The following is a 17412-nucleotide window of genomic DNA, read 5'->3' as shown; positions in this document are numbered from 1 at the left end:
TCCACGTGGTTGGATAGGACCGCACTCGGTGTAAAGAAGCATTAAATGGAGTGAGGGGGGGCAGGGCCCATTTAACCATGTTCTTAATGGGAAAGAGCATACAGGCCACCCCACGGGCGGGCATGGGGCCACATGGGGGTACGGAGAGGAGGTGCTGCAAACGCGTTGTCATGCGCCCACTTAGAGTGGAGCGATGGTAAGGAAGATGGGTTTGACACTAACTAAATGGACAATATTGCTGGAGTTCCCCCCTAGAAAGCATGCATGAGGCCCAGGTGGTAAGCCCGCACTAAAGTTTATGGGAAGGTGGGCAGCTTGCGGGAAACCAGGTTGCGGAAGGAGGACACCCGAGGTAGGCCAAAGGCCCCTGTATTTATGGGTGCTGGGTCAGGGAGCAATGGGTTAGTGGCAGACGCAGAGGCCAGGGCAGGGAGTTCAGCAAGTCTGTCATTTCCCCAGCACACCGGGCCTCTTTTCATCTTTTTTACTGGTCAGTGTAAGTAATGGGGAGCCTGACTCAAGATAGCCTCATGCAGCTTATCGTGCCTGAGGAGAAGGGAAAGTGTGACCCCAGGATGCCTGCTGGACAGTAGCGAGGGACGGAAACACCACTGCCCCAAGAAGGTTTAGTGTAACCTCAGTGCAACACCTGGAAGATTTGAGAGCAGCCTCCCGTATGAGAGATCACAGGACTCTGCGTCCTGCACCTTTGGACCAGTGGGGAGAGTGGAGTACAGCCCCCTCTCATAAGTTGGCTATAGATGCCTCTGGGAATAACAGAGCCAGGTAGAGGGGGATGTCCTATGTTCACGTTATATGCAGCCAGCAGATGGTACTTGACTATGATGTTGAGGACATTGAAAGCTTAGAGGAAGGGGTGTTGAAGGATGAAGATGAAGCTCAGGCAGAAGAGTCTATATGGTGGTAAAAGAGGGGTGGTGGGGGATCTTCTGATCGCTCTGCGGCTAATGTTTTTCAGGAGACCAGCACGTGGCAACATCATGAAGGTCAGAGATGAACCTGGTCACAAGAGGGGTAGTGAAGTGAGGGCTCCCAAGAGTGCACCGACCTTGGCACCAGATAAGGTGTTGTGCAGCAGTGCATACCCCTCTTGCATGGCATCCGTGGGAATAGAGGCACACGAGCCTCAGGAGAGTGGGGAGGCCTGCCTCCAGAGTGATTTATACATAAAAGATCCTGGAGTGGGCACAGATGAAAGTTTAGTGGAGCGCACACCTTCAGTGGTAGAACTACAAGGCAAAAAGGAGGGAACATCCACGGGGGACAAGGTATGGCGGCCAGCAAGGAGAAGGTAGGTATTAGCTTGATGTCAGGGTTAACAAGCGAGGGATACAGGAATCCAAAAAGACTGACAAACTGGAGAGTAAAGAAGGGAAATTTCCAAGCTGCCCTACATGGAGACATCTAAACTATTAGGGGCGCACCTCATGCTCTCAACAAAAGGGAATATCTGGAAGGGCGAATATGTTGAAATGTTGAAGCTCCTAGATAGAGAGCTTAGGTCTAAGGAGGGATCAAAAGAGGAGGATCTTCCCAAAAGTCTGAAAGTTCTAGTAACCATTGAAAATTAGACGGCTGCTGTTCTCATATAAGGAAGTGTTCATTTCGAACGGCATCCAGAGAGGTCCGTAATACTCTTTAAATACATGGTTGTAAGAAGGAAGGCCCAGTTGATTTACGGAGGGTATACCAGGGCACAATATAACGAGGAGTTCTGGACCCCCATGGCAGTTGACCTGGAAACACAGTGGGGAGAACTAGACACAGGTCTCTAGCAGTATATGATGGGCCCAGCAAAGTTTGGCAAGATGCTATTTACTGCCAGTCGGCTCCAATCGGCCCTTTCAGGGCTGCCCCACCCGGAGAAGGATGGGAGCTTCAATCAAGGGACAAACTACCCTTTTCGGAGCCTGCTTGGACTATAATAGGGGAGTCTGCACAGGGAATTTCTGCAAATTCCTCAGTGAAGGTTCCATATGTGCAGGCAGGCATCCCCTGGTTAACTGAGCATCAGGTACAGGAGGAGTAGGCATCTGCAGGGGTCTATGAGAGGGAAATAGTACAGAGGGCAGCAGTAGGTCAGGATAATACATACAAGGGGAGACGAGGGGGACCTGCAGAGAAAGGCTCATAAATCTATTAAATTGGACAGGCTAGGACTTTGGCTCGCTCACTATGATAAGCGTGGCGATTCTGAACTGCTGCTGGAAGGTTTTAAACAAAGTTTTAGGTTGAGATATGAGGGCCTTAAACTGCGGCATTTGGCAGCCAGTTTGGTGTCATTAGAGCAAAACAAATTGTGAGGATAAAGCTGAGAAATGAGATTCGAGAAGGGAGAACAGTGTGGCCATTGGATGAGTGTCTGAGGGAACACCTAATCGTGTCACCAATTGGAGTAGTTTCCAAAAAAGATCAAGGTCAGTCTATCTCATTCAACATCACTGCTGGCCGGAAGCCCAGTCAGTCAATGATTTACATACCTGCAGAACAGCTTTCGGGCACACGTTCCTTGGTGGACATGACCTTAGCATTGGTGACTAGAGTAGGACAGGGGGTGCTTATGGCTAAGAGACACATTAAGTCAGCTTTCTGTTTGCTGCTGGTATGACCTGCTGACTTTCACCAGCTGAGCAGACATTTTGAGGGTAGTTGGTACATTGATAAAGCATTGCCAATGGGATGCACGGTCTCCTGTTCTCTTTTTGAGTTCTTCAGTTCCTTTCTCCAGTGGATGTTCACATTGTACAAAGGTAATGATTTAGTAACCCACAATTTAGATGACTTCTTTGTAGGGAGGCTTTGTTCCGCAGACTGCCTGTGTGCATTGGACAGTTCCAAGGAGCTCATGTCTGACTTAGGCATGCCCTTAGCACTGGAGAAGACGGTCAGTGCCAGTGCGGTCTTGTCTTTTTGGGTTTTGAAATCGATTCTCAGGCATTGGTGGCCAGATTGAAAGATGACACAAAACAGAAAATGACACAACTTCTGGATGGAATGTTAGACAAGGCTAAAGTCATGGTTAAAGAGGCGAAGGTACTATTGGGACACCTGAACTTTGCTTGCTGAGTGGTGTGTGCAGGGAGGACATTCCGTTGCCGGTAGGGTTAGTCACTGTCAGGTTTAACGCTACCCCATCACTACATCAGACATCCAGCAGGGGTTAAGGAGGACATAAGGATGTGGCAGTCATCCCTACACTCCTGTAATGGGGTCCCAAAAGCAGCATTGGAAGATGGACAATGGGATGCCCAGATCTTTTCTGATGCAGGTGGGGCTTCAGGTTTTGCCTATCTTGGCTAGGGCATTGGTGCACAGAAGAATGGCCACAACGGTGGATGCAAGGGGGGTGCAGCATTGCAGTTCTGGAATTCTTCCCACTAGTGGTAGCATTGGAGCTCTGGAGGGGATCAGAAGTCTCACAAGAAGGTACTTTTCAGTGTGAACAATATGTCTCTTGTGAAGTTTGTTAATAGGCAGTCAGTGAAAAATGCCCAGTTGTTGAAATTATTGAGGGTCTTTGTCGTACAATGACTACATCATAGTATAATATTCAGGGCTCGACACATGCCAGATGTGGACAATGAGATAGCGGATGCTTTGTCTTGTTCGCAGTGGGAGAGCTTTCACTGGCCACAGAAGTGGACAGAGTCTGGACCCCGATGCTGCATGATCTTTGGTCTGAAGGAGAGAGAGGCTGCTTTAGCTGGCAGCAAGTTCTATAGCGCCAACGACACAGAGAGCTTATACTCAGGCTTTGTCTGAATTTTTACTCGGGAGAGCAAAGGCAGAAACAGGAGAGCTGGCATAAGACAGAGGACATAGTTCAATGCATGATGTATCTCACAGAGAAAAGACAGTTGAGGGTGACTATTGCAGGAAAATTATTGGGCATAGCATTCATGGTATTCATGGTAGAAAGGCAGAGTGTCAAGGCCCCAAGAGGAGGAGATTAACGAAAGAAATTTTCAGAAAGGTAATGGAAGCCCTCTCAGCAGCATGCCCATCAGATAGCGAGTTGACAATATATTCAGCGCTGAAGTCTTGGATGTTCTTTGGGGCCTTTAGAATGTTAGCATTGCTATTCGGGAGAGGGGTAATATGGGATGAAGTCTGTAGATATCACGATGGCCTGCAAATATGGTTATACAATTCCAAGACAGACCAGAGGGGAAAGAGAGAGAGCGTATTTCTTAGGGAGTACACTGTAGCACACTTATGCCCCGTGCGTTGGGGTTTGCCATCCAACTGGGGATAGGGCTGTGGAACAGAAGGGTTTTTCAACACACAGATGGTAGATCAGTCACCCCTTCCAGCTGCTGTCAGTAATGTGCAAGACATCCAGCTTGGTTGGAGTAGATCCATGCGGATATGGTACCCATTCGTTTCGTATAGGCATGGTTACAGAAGTAGGTAGGCGGGCTGGGAGCCATAAGGCATAATGGATGTAGGCAGGTGGTCATCAAGTTTCTTTAAGCAATATGGGGGTGGGGAGGGTCTTGCTTAAGTTACGGTGCGGGTTGTTATATTTTGTTTCTATTCTAGGTTCCGTTCCCTGTCCCCATGCGACAAGTTTGAAGATATGGATCGTAGGCCACTCCTTTGTAAAATGGGCGAAGCAGCATGTGAGGGCTTAAAGGCAGGGAACTAATTTGGGTTTTGATGTGTCCATTTATGAGATATTAAATGGTATGGTAAAAGGAGAATGAGAGGGGGGTAGAGCCTTACTTGCTTGAACAAACTCAGGTAGGGGGACATTGCCGGTACATCCTGTAGATTCATCTAGGCAAACTTGGTGGTACAGAGAGGTTTGGCGCTGATCAAATGCATGGAGGCAGATCTAAGGGATATACTTACCTTGTGGGCCAGATGCTATGTGATGTGGATAGAGTTCGTACCTAGGAGAGTGTGGAGAGGGTGAAAAAAACAGCGGCTATAGACAAGTCGAGGAAGAAACTGAATAAAGAGATGCATTTTTTCTGTAGGGACTTAGGGATAGATAGGTTAGAGCATTCAGCCCTCCATTATGACGATCATGAGTTTTTCCTGGGTGATGGAGTTCATTTATCATTTATGGGCATGGAACTTTACTTGTAACAGATTAAGTTGGTCCTGGAAAAGGTACTGAATATTAATTAGTTCTAGGCACACACCAATGCAACCATGGTGGTGGGATAGAAAAAGGTGGGAAGGAGCTGGGTGGCATTTGGCAGAGAGGTTCACATGGTTTGCCAAAGTTTATCATTGTTGTCAGCAGCAGTTCGGCTCAAAGGGGAATGGGTAGGCAAGTTAATTCCTAGTCGAGACAGGAAGTTCAAGCTTAGATAAGAAATGTAGTGGACTAACAAGGTTAATATATGTAGGCAAGAGTGAAGGGATTTTAGAGGTATCAGTTACATTTGAGCAGCCACTGATCAGATAAAATATTGATGTATTAAGTTGTTGTGAAAGGGGAGGGATAATTAGGGGTGGGCCGTAGAGCAAATTAAGTTTTTAACTTTTGTATAGTGATGCTGCAGTTTTGTAAGGCAAAGGCCTAGGTTAATTGTGATGTGCATCTGTTTCAATAAAGCTGCTTTTTCACATAAACCTGGTTTCCGTGTTCAGTGCTACTTTCCTCTTCCCCAATGTTTTGCTTTTTTTGCTTTCTAAACTGGTAGTGGTGGTTTCGGGAAGGAGAAAGCATTGTATTTCATCCTCCCGTGATGTGACATGGAGCAACTGGACTGCCTGTCTGGTTGTCACTCGTGTGGATGTGGCTTTTCTAGGCTCTGGATCCTATCTGGGAATGTTTGTTTTCTCTGCTTACACCCTCTGTTCTATGCGTGTGTGTTCCTGCTTCTTTTGTTGCTACTGGCTGGCTGGTGCACTTTTCTGCCTGGACTGGAGGGGATGAGTGCTCCTAAAATGGTGACCTCTTTTGTTTGCGTGCACACATGGCTGCCCAAATCTGGCCTTTCTGAAACTGGCCAGATGCCTGATTCAGGGTAGTGGAGGCATGCATGAACGCCCTACATATCTAGGTTTCTTTAGTTTTTCTTTCCGTGCCACTGGAAAGTAGTGCCATGAATCATCAGTGTTTGTCTATTTTTTGGCTCAATCATTGCCCTCCACCCATTTCTCCCGATCAGGCTTCCCAATTGCACTCCTCTCGTCTTAATGCAGATGCAGCCAGTGCAGGGCTTCTGGAGTGCCCTCCGCTGGTTGTGTGCATCTGTGCAGGGCTTCTGGCCCTCACAAGACTTTTTCTAGGTAGTGCAATGGCTGCACAAGCTTCTGGGGCATGTACTGAGCTCCACTCAGTGTGGACAGGCACAGGTGCTGCATGGGGCTTGCAGAAGTGACAGGCTTTTCATTGGGCTCTGGTCAGATGGATTTGGTTTTTCTTAACTGTAGCTGGTGGTCTTCCATCCCAGTGTGACATACATCCAGATCGGGAAGTCAGTGCTTATTTCCTTGTACACAGCCTTGTGATCTCACCTTCATGTTGCCTTTTGTTATAGCCCCAACTCGCCTCAATGAAACCAAACCAAAAGTGACCAGGCAGGTAGAGGCAGGTAAGTTACTTTATTTGGTGCATCCATATTACAGTGTGTTCCTTCTTATACCTCATTTGCTGTGCCCTGTCCACTTCCTGTTCCTCCTCCCAAGGTCACTTCGTGTGCCCTGGTGATTGATCAGTGTCCCCAGACTCCTAGACCCCCAACTCCACAGGTGCAATGGGTATTCTAGATGTGCAATGGTCCATACCCCCCTAATGCCACAAGCCCACATTTACCATTTGAAATCTCTTTTCCATGGACAGCTTTCACTTTGCAAATATTACCACCTGTTTTGAGGAGTCCGTGTGCTATCAATGAATTGAGACCGCAGCTGTGCTACTGTAGCATTGATACATTTCATGTGTTAACACAAGTGCAATTTGGTAATATAGATTTTGTATATGTGATTTTGAGAATTGCAGGCTTTGCAACCACAAACTCATACACTGGTGTGCATCTGGAAATGTGTTGGTGTTGTATGCAGGGACAAATTACCAAAGATGGACTGTTTTTTTGCATATCTGAGTACTTGTTTGTTAAATATGTTATTTTTGGAAAAGACAATAGGGATAAATATGTGTTTGAAGAAGCTAAAACTTAATAATTTTCAGGGAATGACAAATTATTATAAAGACTGAAATTAATCTATATGTTATGAGGCTTCATGCTTGTCGAGACTGCCAGTATCTGAAACAAATTATTTCATCAGACGTGTTTACTTGCTGCTTGATTTGGCATGACATTTTATTACTGAGAATATCACTTGCAATCCCATTTGTGTCTAAGGGTTTCCCCCTTGCCTAATTGATATGACAACACACATTTCACAGATAGATGTTCACTAAGGATGACCAGTGTCGCTAGGTGGCTACATGTCAAATGTAGAACCTTCAGTCAGCCCTAGTTTGTTACGAACGTAACTTTGCCTTCTTGGACGTCTGGTGTCAGGTTTTCAATTAATTAAAATATTGATATGCGAATCGCAGCCAGCACAGTACAGTTTATTATTAAGTTGGGGTACTCAAGGGAGTGCAAATAACATTAGTCTATTTAGAAGCTATAAAAAGGAAGGAAAATATATTGGAGAGAAAGGGGAAGAATGAGAGGAGGAGTAAGTAGAGAGAACAGTAAGTGAGGAGGGAAAGAGGCAGAAATAAGGGAATAAGGGAGGCAAAACATGAAGGGAGGAGTGAGAAGATTGTAGAGGAGGGTCTGAGCTGCAATATGTGAGGGTCGTGGAAGGAGGTGGAGAGTCGAAGTTCTTGTAAATGTTTTGTAGATTTTGTCATGGATAAAATCTGATAGTTCATTGCAGAGGTCCTGTGATGGGTAGATGGAGTTGTATGTAGCTTCGGTGTGGGTGAATTCTTTGATGATCATGAAGAGCTCTTGAGAGAGCGCTAAAATGAAGGAAAATTTGTAGGGGTGCATCATATTCACGAGTAGTCAGCATCCACATATATAGAGGACTTATTAATTGTGTTTAAATGTAATGTAGGGCTAAGAATTAATGTGTTTGAAATATGTTTAGAGCAACCTAAAGAGTTGAAAAGCATTAATGCCATGTTAACCTAGAAATGTCGTTTGCAGTGAAGAATTACACCAATTAAAGAAATGCTCAATAGATTACCAGAGTGTTTTAGATCTGCTTTATTAAACTCACAGTTATACCTAGACGTGATAGAATTGCTTAAATTGGAGAAATGTGTTTTGCTTTAATGATGAAGGCTTAAAAGAACGAAATGTATTGCTCATGTTATGATGTTGGTGCACAAAAACGTGTTGAGGCCTAGTTCATGTAAAACGTGTAGGCCAGATTGCAAATGCTTTACTTGACATTAAACCATAGAAATGTTTTTGAGAAAAGCTGTTTTTAGCTAAAAGTCAATTGCAACATTATGTATTGTGAGTCGATTCACATGCGTTCCTTTGCAGGTGCCGGACTAAGTAGATAGTACAGAAAAAGGGCCCATTGTGTATGAGTGTTAGGATGGTAGACCCAGACTTGGAGGAGTGCCTGAGGAATTTAAGGAAGCAACTTGAAGCGAGGAAGAGTCTGGGACCCAAGGATGCTCTAACGGACGAGGATGGAGAGATGCCATGGTGGAAAATTCTGAAAACCAACACCTTCGAGAGGGGCGTACCTGAGGGCGTGTCGTCCGTATTGTGGGGTTTTGTATTAGGGACAGCACCCCGAGGGAGAGGCAGAGCAGATGCGCATGAGGGCGAAAGGAAGCGGTTGATCAGGCAGAGAGTTTTGCTATGAGGGAGCGGTTCTGAGACTAAGTCCAAAGAAAGTGAGTGTACTTCCTTGGAAGTCACCACGGCTGACACCTTTGTTAGGAGGGAAATTTGTTGAGTAGGGATGTCACCTAGTATAGTGTAGGGACAGATTAACCTGGATTTTATTCCTTTCCAAATGCCTACTAAAACCCAGGTCATAGCAATTCTTGTTAGCCTGATGATTCTGGAACTAATTCTTGTATTGTTTCTTAGTCGATTGAGGCTGTTCCGTAGGATTATGTTTGTATTAGTGCTTGTTTATCTTCTGAACCTTTTGCTGAGATGTTTATACACTCAATTGTTTTTGGCTTTGTAATAAATCTTTAAACTTGGTCCTTAGTCGGTGGTTCTTTGGGGAAAGCAATGGGATTTTGTTGAAATTGACTGACAAGGTGTTTAGATAGATTGCCTACTTCACTCTATGACAGGTAAAAAGGTCTAGTCGACCTGTGACGGGATTCTGGATAATGCTATTTTGAATCTAGAGAAGAAATCCCGCCTTTCCACTCTTCAGGATTGTTGTTGTTGGCTTTGATTCACTGGGACAAAATGTCTGACGCATGACATGCGAGGGAAAGCAGACTGACCGCGAGCAAAGATTTCAGCGTTGCTAGGCAGTCCGAGTTTGAACAGAGTAGCGTTCGAACATGGTAACGGAAGCCCAGTTTAAGGTATATTTCAAAATATTTCTAAAAGATATTATAAAACGCCATGTTGCTCACCCGATTGGCAGGTGAAAGTTCAGCTTAAGCTGAGGTTTCACTTCATCTGCTTTCTTCTGCTCTGCGCGAAGGTGTAACAACAGCGTCAGCTCTGCCAAAAATCTTTTCAATGAATATATCCTTCTTCCTTATTGCGGTCCTTTTTAAATCCCAATCGTCTCCAAATTTGTTATGAAGGCAGCGCAGTTAGGGTGACCAGACGTCCCCGTTTTCGCAGTTTACGTGGTGCTGAGGTGCAGCTATAAAAACGAGCATTGATAAAGCTAGTAAATCTGCCATTTGCTAACCTGTGATGTTTTTTTGATTTTTGGAAAATATATGCTATAGTCCTTAAAAGTGTAAATGTAATAAAAAGTACTAATGCTGCTGTGTAAAGAAGAGGGGTGCCAATAAAAGTCGTCGGATTTGTTGTATGTAATGCTTAATCTCGGTCCGTGAAGGGAGCTGTCATTGTAGTCCCTTTTCTATGTCTATGACAGCTGTCAAATAGTCCTACTTTAACGTTGATGGTTACTGCAAACCGTAGTCCTATGTCTATGACCTGTCCCCGTTTTTTGTTTTAGAATCTGGTCACTCTAAGCGGAGGCTATTTCTTGTACAAGAATTTATTGAAATCAGGCAGATACAAGTAATAGGTCTTGTTAGTATCCAGTCTCGGTTGTAACTGTAGCCTGTCCTCTTGCTTGCTCCACGTTCCATATTCTAATCTATGGAACGTGAAGTCAGCAAGACGACACAGATGGACGGCAACACACATTACATACATTACATAACACAAGGCCCTCTTCTTGGCCTCCTTCAGCTTGTGATGATAGGATCTGAGCGCGTTCTTGTAGGTTCTCCTGTTGGAGGGTTTTTGAGAGGATCGCCACTTCCTTTCCAGCCATCTGCAGTGTCTTTTGGAGTTCCTGACAGTGCCTGTTTACCAGTTTACCTGTTTTCGGGATTTAGTGGATTTGTTTTTTTTAACAGGAGCTAGGGTGTTGGCGCAGTTGGTAAGCAAATTGTTGAGGTACTGGGTTTTCTGTCACCGTTGTCATAGAGAGTGTGATGGTGTAGGTTGAGGGTGATGATTCATGCTTCTTAGGTGTTGTTTTTCAAGTTGCAAACCCTGGTGTCCCAGCCGCATTAGGGATGCTGCCCTACTGCCCGCTTCTCCTGCCAGCTTGATTCAAAGTGCTCCTGCACTAACTATAAATTGTCAGTTGTCCTTTTCCCTCATTTTCCTTTTATTTTTTACTAACACTTTTGGCAGCAGGTGCTGCCTGATTGCCACAGCGACTTCCTAGCATTTCCGTAACCCGCCTCCTGCCCCTGCCCCCATCAGGACCTTCTAATTGGCAGCCACAGCGCAACACCATTGAGCAGGTGCCTGGTGCCCCAGCTGCATCAGGGCTACTCTCCCGCCACCCACTTCTCCTGCCGTCTTGATTCAAAGTGCATCTGCACTAGCTGTAACCTTGTTGGTTTTCTTTTTCCCTCATTTATCTTTTTTTTACCAAAACCTTTGGTGGTGGGTGCTACCTGTACATCACAGCCGCTTCCTCCCATATCTGGACCCTGCCTCCTGACCAGGCCACCAGCAGGACCTTCTTAATGGCAGCTGCAGCACAACCCCATTGAGCAGATGCCTTGCGCCCCAGCCGCATCAGGGCTGCTCTCCTGCCGCCAGCTTCTCCTGCCACCTTGACTCAAAGTGCTTGTGCACTAGCTGTAAACTTGTTGGTTTTCATTTTCCCTAATTTTCCTTACATTTTTCTGATAATTATGGCGGTTGGTGCTACCTGCATGCCACAGCAGTTTCCCGCCACTTCCTGCCCCTGCCTCCTGACCCTGCCCCCACCAGGACATTCTTAATGGTGGTCACAGCACAACCCCTGGAGTAGGTGCCTTGCGCCCCTGCCACATCAGGGCAGCACTCCTGCTGTCCTCTTCTCCTGTATGCTTAATTGAAAACACTCTTGCACTATCTGTAGTCTTATTGGCTTTCTTTCTCCCTTCATTTTTAATAACATTTTTGATGGCTGGTGATGGCTGGATGCCACAGTAGCTTCCCTCTGTTTTCAGACTCCGTGTCCTGACCCCGTCCCCACCAGGACCTACTTAATGGCGGCTGCAGCATGACTACGCCACTGGCATGCTGATGTCCGCGCCTGGACCGCACCCACCACCAGAAACCCACAGTTTCAATGTTCCCATTTAAGCACTTTATTTTGGTCAAAAACCTTAAAAAGAACATCAACTAACACATTTACAGTCTACAGTATAACACACAATAAAACAATTTTGCTAATCATATTTCATACTATTCAGCTTGTACAAATGTAGAAGTTAAAAGTGCTAAATAGGTGGCGCAATGCACAAACAATACAACTTCCCATAAAAGTCACAATTTGCACATAGGAAGAAAAAATAAATAAAGACAATTTTTCTTCGGAGGGGTCACATAATTCATGCATTTCCGGCCCCCTGGTCAAAGTGCTTGTGTATTCACAGAATGGTAAAGGGCATTGTTACGATGTTTCAATATATATGTTATTAGACAAAGTTGAACCACCACCACACTTATCAATCAAACAAAAATACAATCATGTCAATGAGTTATGGTTTGGACTAAATCGGCCAAACACTTTCTAAATATTTTTGCCATTGAAAAGGCAATATAGGGTGTGGTGTCTGCCCTACATTTTCTTAGTGCAACCCAATACGTTGAATACCCAAAGTGCGACACAATGGAGCAATCCACAGTTACTCCACCGCAGAAGTATGGTGCCTTAACCACGGATGCAGAGTTGACCACTGCTTCTACACCACACCCAGCAATACGGTAGCACATTTTTCATGCTCACACTGACACTTCTCATCTCATCTCATCCACAACCCAGTCACCTTCAAGCACCCAACCCCTCTCCTGACTGTCACACCCATGCACCCAAAATCCACTGCCAACCACTGGCATGCATACTACTCAACACCCGTTCCCTCCGCAAACACACCACAGAGGTTTAGGACCTCAACCACACCTACACACAAACACACACACACACAATCTCTCATTTCTTATGGGAACATGGCTCAATCTGTCATCTGACCCAGACATCGCCAATGCCATCCTGGCAGGCTACAAGATTCTGCACCAACACAGAAAACCCAGAGACGGTGTCACAATAATCCACAAAGCCAACATAAAGTGCACTGCCATCTATATTTTCTCCTCCTCAGCGACCTCAACTTCCATCTGGACAACCCCTCCAACCCTTGCACCACTGACCTTCTGGACAGTTTCATCTATGTCTGCCACACACACACACAGCAGAACACACAACGGACCCCATCTCCACTTGCAACACAGCCAGAATCAACCATACCCTCCCTTTCACCTGGACAGAGCACTTCATCATCCATTTAATAATGTTCACCTCTACAAGCACGACAACAATGTCACTCCCCCCCTCAAATGTTAAAGTAACATTAAAGTAAGGAATTGAAATTAGTTCATCAATTTATCTTTTTTGCTTTCAAGCAAAAGAACAATAAACATACAACAAAAATACAGTGCAGCGAAAATGTCATGATACAATCATTTAGAAAGAGCAGAAAAAAAGTGTAAAACATCATTTACAGCCTAGTTTGCTTGTTCGCCTGATAGCCCTAAATAAAAAAACAAGCCAAGTTAAAACAAATGTGAGCATCAAGCAAGAGTTGTAAATACAGCAATGCAAGTCATATTTGCTTAAATTGCTTGCCAACAAAGATAGAACAAAATATTTATGCAACCTTTTGTAAAGAGGACAAAGCATAACAAAATGCTACATATCCAGAGTTGAGAACCATCACATCTGCAAGGTACAACGTTGCAATCTGGATTACTTTCCTAAGAGGGGCAGACAACATAACACTAAAACAATCAACCAACATGCGCTCAAAGGGCGAGATGTGGTACTCCTTAGACACCTACCTGGGCTCTCACAAACCACCTTAGGCAGGCCACACATTCTGTGTACCCTGCACCCAGCCGCCTCCCATCGCAAACTTTTGAAGTATGGCTGTTAACGAATGCGCTACCCTTCCTTTCTTTTCTTTTCTTTTTGTTCATTTTCTATTTTCGTTTCCCATTCTCCTTTTAAAGCCTTCCCTTGAAGGTAATACACAAGATCATCAACGTCAGCAAACGTCATGGGTCGTGAATGCCTATCTAACGTATAAATGTCCCATCCTATCTAATGTAAGCCAACTGTAACCGCAACGGCGTTATAACGAGACCAGTATTGCTTTCACTGTCTCTGTACTGTATATGTAAAAAAAATTCTAATAAAATCTTTTGAAATTAAAAAAAAAAGAAAGTGTCCCCATGGGAAAAGCTAACTGCAGATAAGGTTAACACAAAACTGTGGTGATTGGGCATGTCAAGCAATAGATAAGGCTCCATGAGCCAAGAGGTTTTAAAAAATGCATGACCTCTAATAAATGACTTGCTCAGTTCATAGGTCTCTCTCATAGAATTTCCATGCCATAAATGTAATTTTGGTCTAAGCTATATCTCCCTTAACAATAGTTTCTGGGCGCTCAAAAATCTCTGGACACCCCATATTGTCGAAACAAACTTTGACATAACCCAACCATTAAATTCTGTGTGCAAAATCAAGGGACTTACAGTCCCTCGGAATTAGACAGTTTAGATCTGTTTCAGATATGAACCAGACACCCAAAGGAGCAGAGGTCGCAGCTGCAAAGTATCAGACCGAAACCCCTGCCCAAGCTCCTTATGAATGATGAACTAAGAGAAGCTGCAAAAGAGGCATGAAAGTCTTCTGAGAAACCTATTCTCTACTACGGACAATGAAGAGAAGTTGCCATAACCCCAGATCCCACTGCCATAGGCAGCGATGGGAACACAGTTTGTGATAGGCTCAATAGGTTTGTGGCTCAGTCTTTTTGCGAAATCAAACATGGACGCTATACTCCTAGAAAAGACATGTCTTCTAGAAGCTACCAAAGGAGACCAGGTCATGGCAGAATTGAACATCACTCTCAGACATGGAAACATGGGGGCATATTATCAAGGAGGGTTATCTCCGCTTTTTTGGCTTTAAAAGCCAAGAAAGCGGAGATTAAATTATCTCCCTATTCCTAGCTGTCGCTAACACCAGTTAGCGACAGCTAGTAGGAGATAGCGACCATCTTGGGCCCCGCTTTGCATGTCAGTGATATTTATCACTAATGACATGCAAAGTGGGTGTGCCAAGATGTTAGCGACTGGAAACAGTCGCTAACATCGCTATCTCCTATTACCAACTTTTGGAGATATTCGCGCTAAGCGTGAATATCTCCAAAAGCTAACACCTGCCCCTGAGCAGTTCTTAGCCATGTTATTCAATGGTAGGTGGATAACATGGCTAAGAGCATTAGCTCGGTAATGCATGAATATCGCGGACTTTTCAGCGATATTCATACATTTCGGCCGATTTTTATCGCTTAGGAGATAAACCTTGATAATAGCAAGGTTCCTAAGCGATAAAAATCGCCGCAGCTCGGCGATAAAAATATTGCCGCTAAGCCAACATAGCGATAATTATCACTAGTTGTTGGTAATATGCCCCATGGTAACTCAGCTGATGGACTTACCATTTAAATAAAAAAACTCCTGTTTGGTAGATCTAGGATCAACTACTATGATTCGGGCTTTTTTGAAGTTGGTATCAGGTTTAAACTGTCCATAAAGCAAACAAAATAATTTAATAAGTGTTGGAGGTCCAATGCTAGATATAAGGACAGCATCATTGGCATATAGCAAAACCGTAATGGGTCGTAACCTAATTTTGGGCGCATCACATCCACCTTCGAATAAAGTATTCTCCAGGTGGTTGATATATAATGTGAACAGAAATGGTGCCAAAATGCAAACTTGATGCAGTACCCATTTTAATGCAAAGTACTCCCTGCATTTACATTTAGGTCCATATCTGTCTGAAGCAGACATATTAATGTGCAAATTGCACAGTAAATGAACAATGCTGGCCTCAACGCCCATGTGCAACATTAGAATCCAAAGTATGTTGCTATTCACCCAGCAAAATGCTGCAATGAAGCCCGTAAAAGCCATATGTATGGCTCCTTGCTTGGCAACAGGACATTTGTTATAATGAGGAAAAAACTGAACTCAACCGTCCCTAAACCAAGCCTAATGCAGCACAAGGCATCCGTTGCATTCATGTGCCCATGTCATTAGTCTGTTCAATACTATCGGCCCCGTAATCAACACTACAGAGCATATTAGAGAAGTGGGGCAGTGACATCTAGGGTCAGCTCTGTTTGACTTCTTACATACAGGCATGATAATTGAAGTAGACCAGATATTAGGTAGTGTCTGCCTAACAGCAGCATTAATTTAGTGATGGTGATCAAAGGGGCTAAAGAAAAGTGCCACATCGATATAGTGATGGTGATCAAAGGTTCTTTAGTAATGTGCCTCTTATTTACATGGTCAGCCCCACTTTTTGCCTGGTATTTGATGCAATTTTCACTGAAGTCCACTGGATTTTTACTAACCAAGTCCTGAGTGCCAGTGTCTAAAACAAGGTAAAAGTGAAATTTTTACCCAATTGGCAAGACCTTTAGCACCTCTGTTAGTCCCTAGTAAAAGGTACCCCTGGTACCTAGGGTATGTGCACTATAGAGGGACCAGGTCCCTACAGCCTGCAGCATGTATTGTACAACCCTAAGGGGCCTCCCACCAAACTCCTGCAGAGAACCATTACAGGTGGCGTAAATTGGTGCAGACAAATGTGAAAGCATGATGTGGCTCATACACCCTGTTTGGCATTCCCACAGACACTGCATGGAATATATGTAAGCCACCCTTACAGCAGGTCTTATATCCCTAAGGCAGGCTGCACTATAATACATGTGAGGGCATATCTGCACGAGCCGATATGCCCCTGTGCTGTCTAGTTCAATTGCTATATAGTAAAAGTGAACAGGAAAGCCATCTTAAGTATATGTACTAGGGACTGTTCATAACGGGTTCCCCAGCTGCATGATGGTTTCACTGAAGTCTATGATGTTTGTCTGAAACACATTGTCTTAACAGATCCCTACTGATGCCAGTAGTGGATTTACTAAGATATGAAGCAAGAAGGCACCTTAGAAGTGCACCATGAAAACCTACCAGTCTCTTAATGTGCTGACAGACTGGTCTCATCTAGCGTGACACCACACATTGGTTTCTGACCCTCTGGAGATGAGAGCTGCACTCTAAGAGGTCAGGAAGAATGCCTGCTCTGTCAGGAGGTGTTATCACCTCCTTGAGCAGGATGGCTAGTGAATCTGCATACCAAGGCAAGAGGCTTCAAAGCCTCTTCTGCCTTTGAAATGCGACCCCAGCTTCCCCCAGAGTTACCAACCCTGATCTGAGGCCCCACTGGCACCAGGATAGAGGGGAAAGTAGCTTTGCAAGGAGGCATGTTACACCTCTAGGCTAATCACAGGATTTCACCAGCTTGGTTGTGGTAAAATTAGGAACTCTGGGACAGGGTTATGCCCTCTCCCCAAAGAAAGCGGCCATATAAGGGGTGTAGTGACCCCAAAGAAAAGTAGCCCACTGGCTGCTATACTTCACTCCCCTTAATGCACCTAAATTGAGTGTTTAAGGACTCCCTGACATGAGGAACTCAGATTCCCCTAATGCAAGAAGGACAAGGACCAAGAACTGCGGACTACTGGTAAAAGTTTGGCACCAATCCCTGCCTGTCTGTTTGCTTCTGTGTCGAAGATCCCAACACCCCGCCCGTGCATCCTCCAAAAATCTCAGAGGGCCATCGGCACTTTGCCAAGCCATCAGCATCTCC

This window comes from Lissotriton vulgaris, chromosome 10, assembly GCF_964263255.1.
Source record: "Lissotriton vulgaris chromosome 10, aLisVul1.2, whole genome shotgun sequence".
NCBI classification, from domain to species: Eukaryota; Metazoa; Chordata; class Amphibia; order Caudata; family Salamandridae; genus Lissotriton; species Lissotriton vulgaris.
This window is presented reverse-complemented; position numbering follows the sequence as displayed.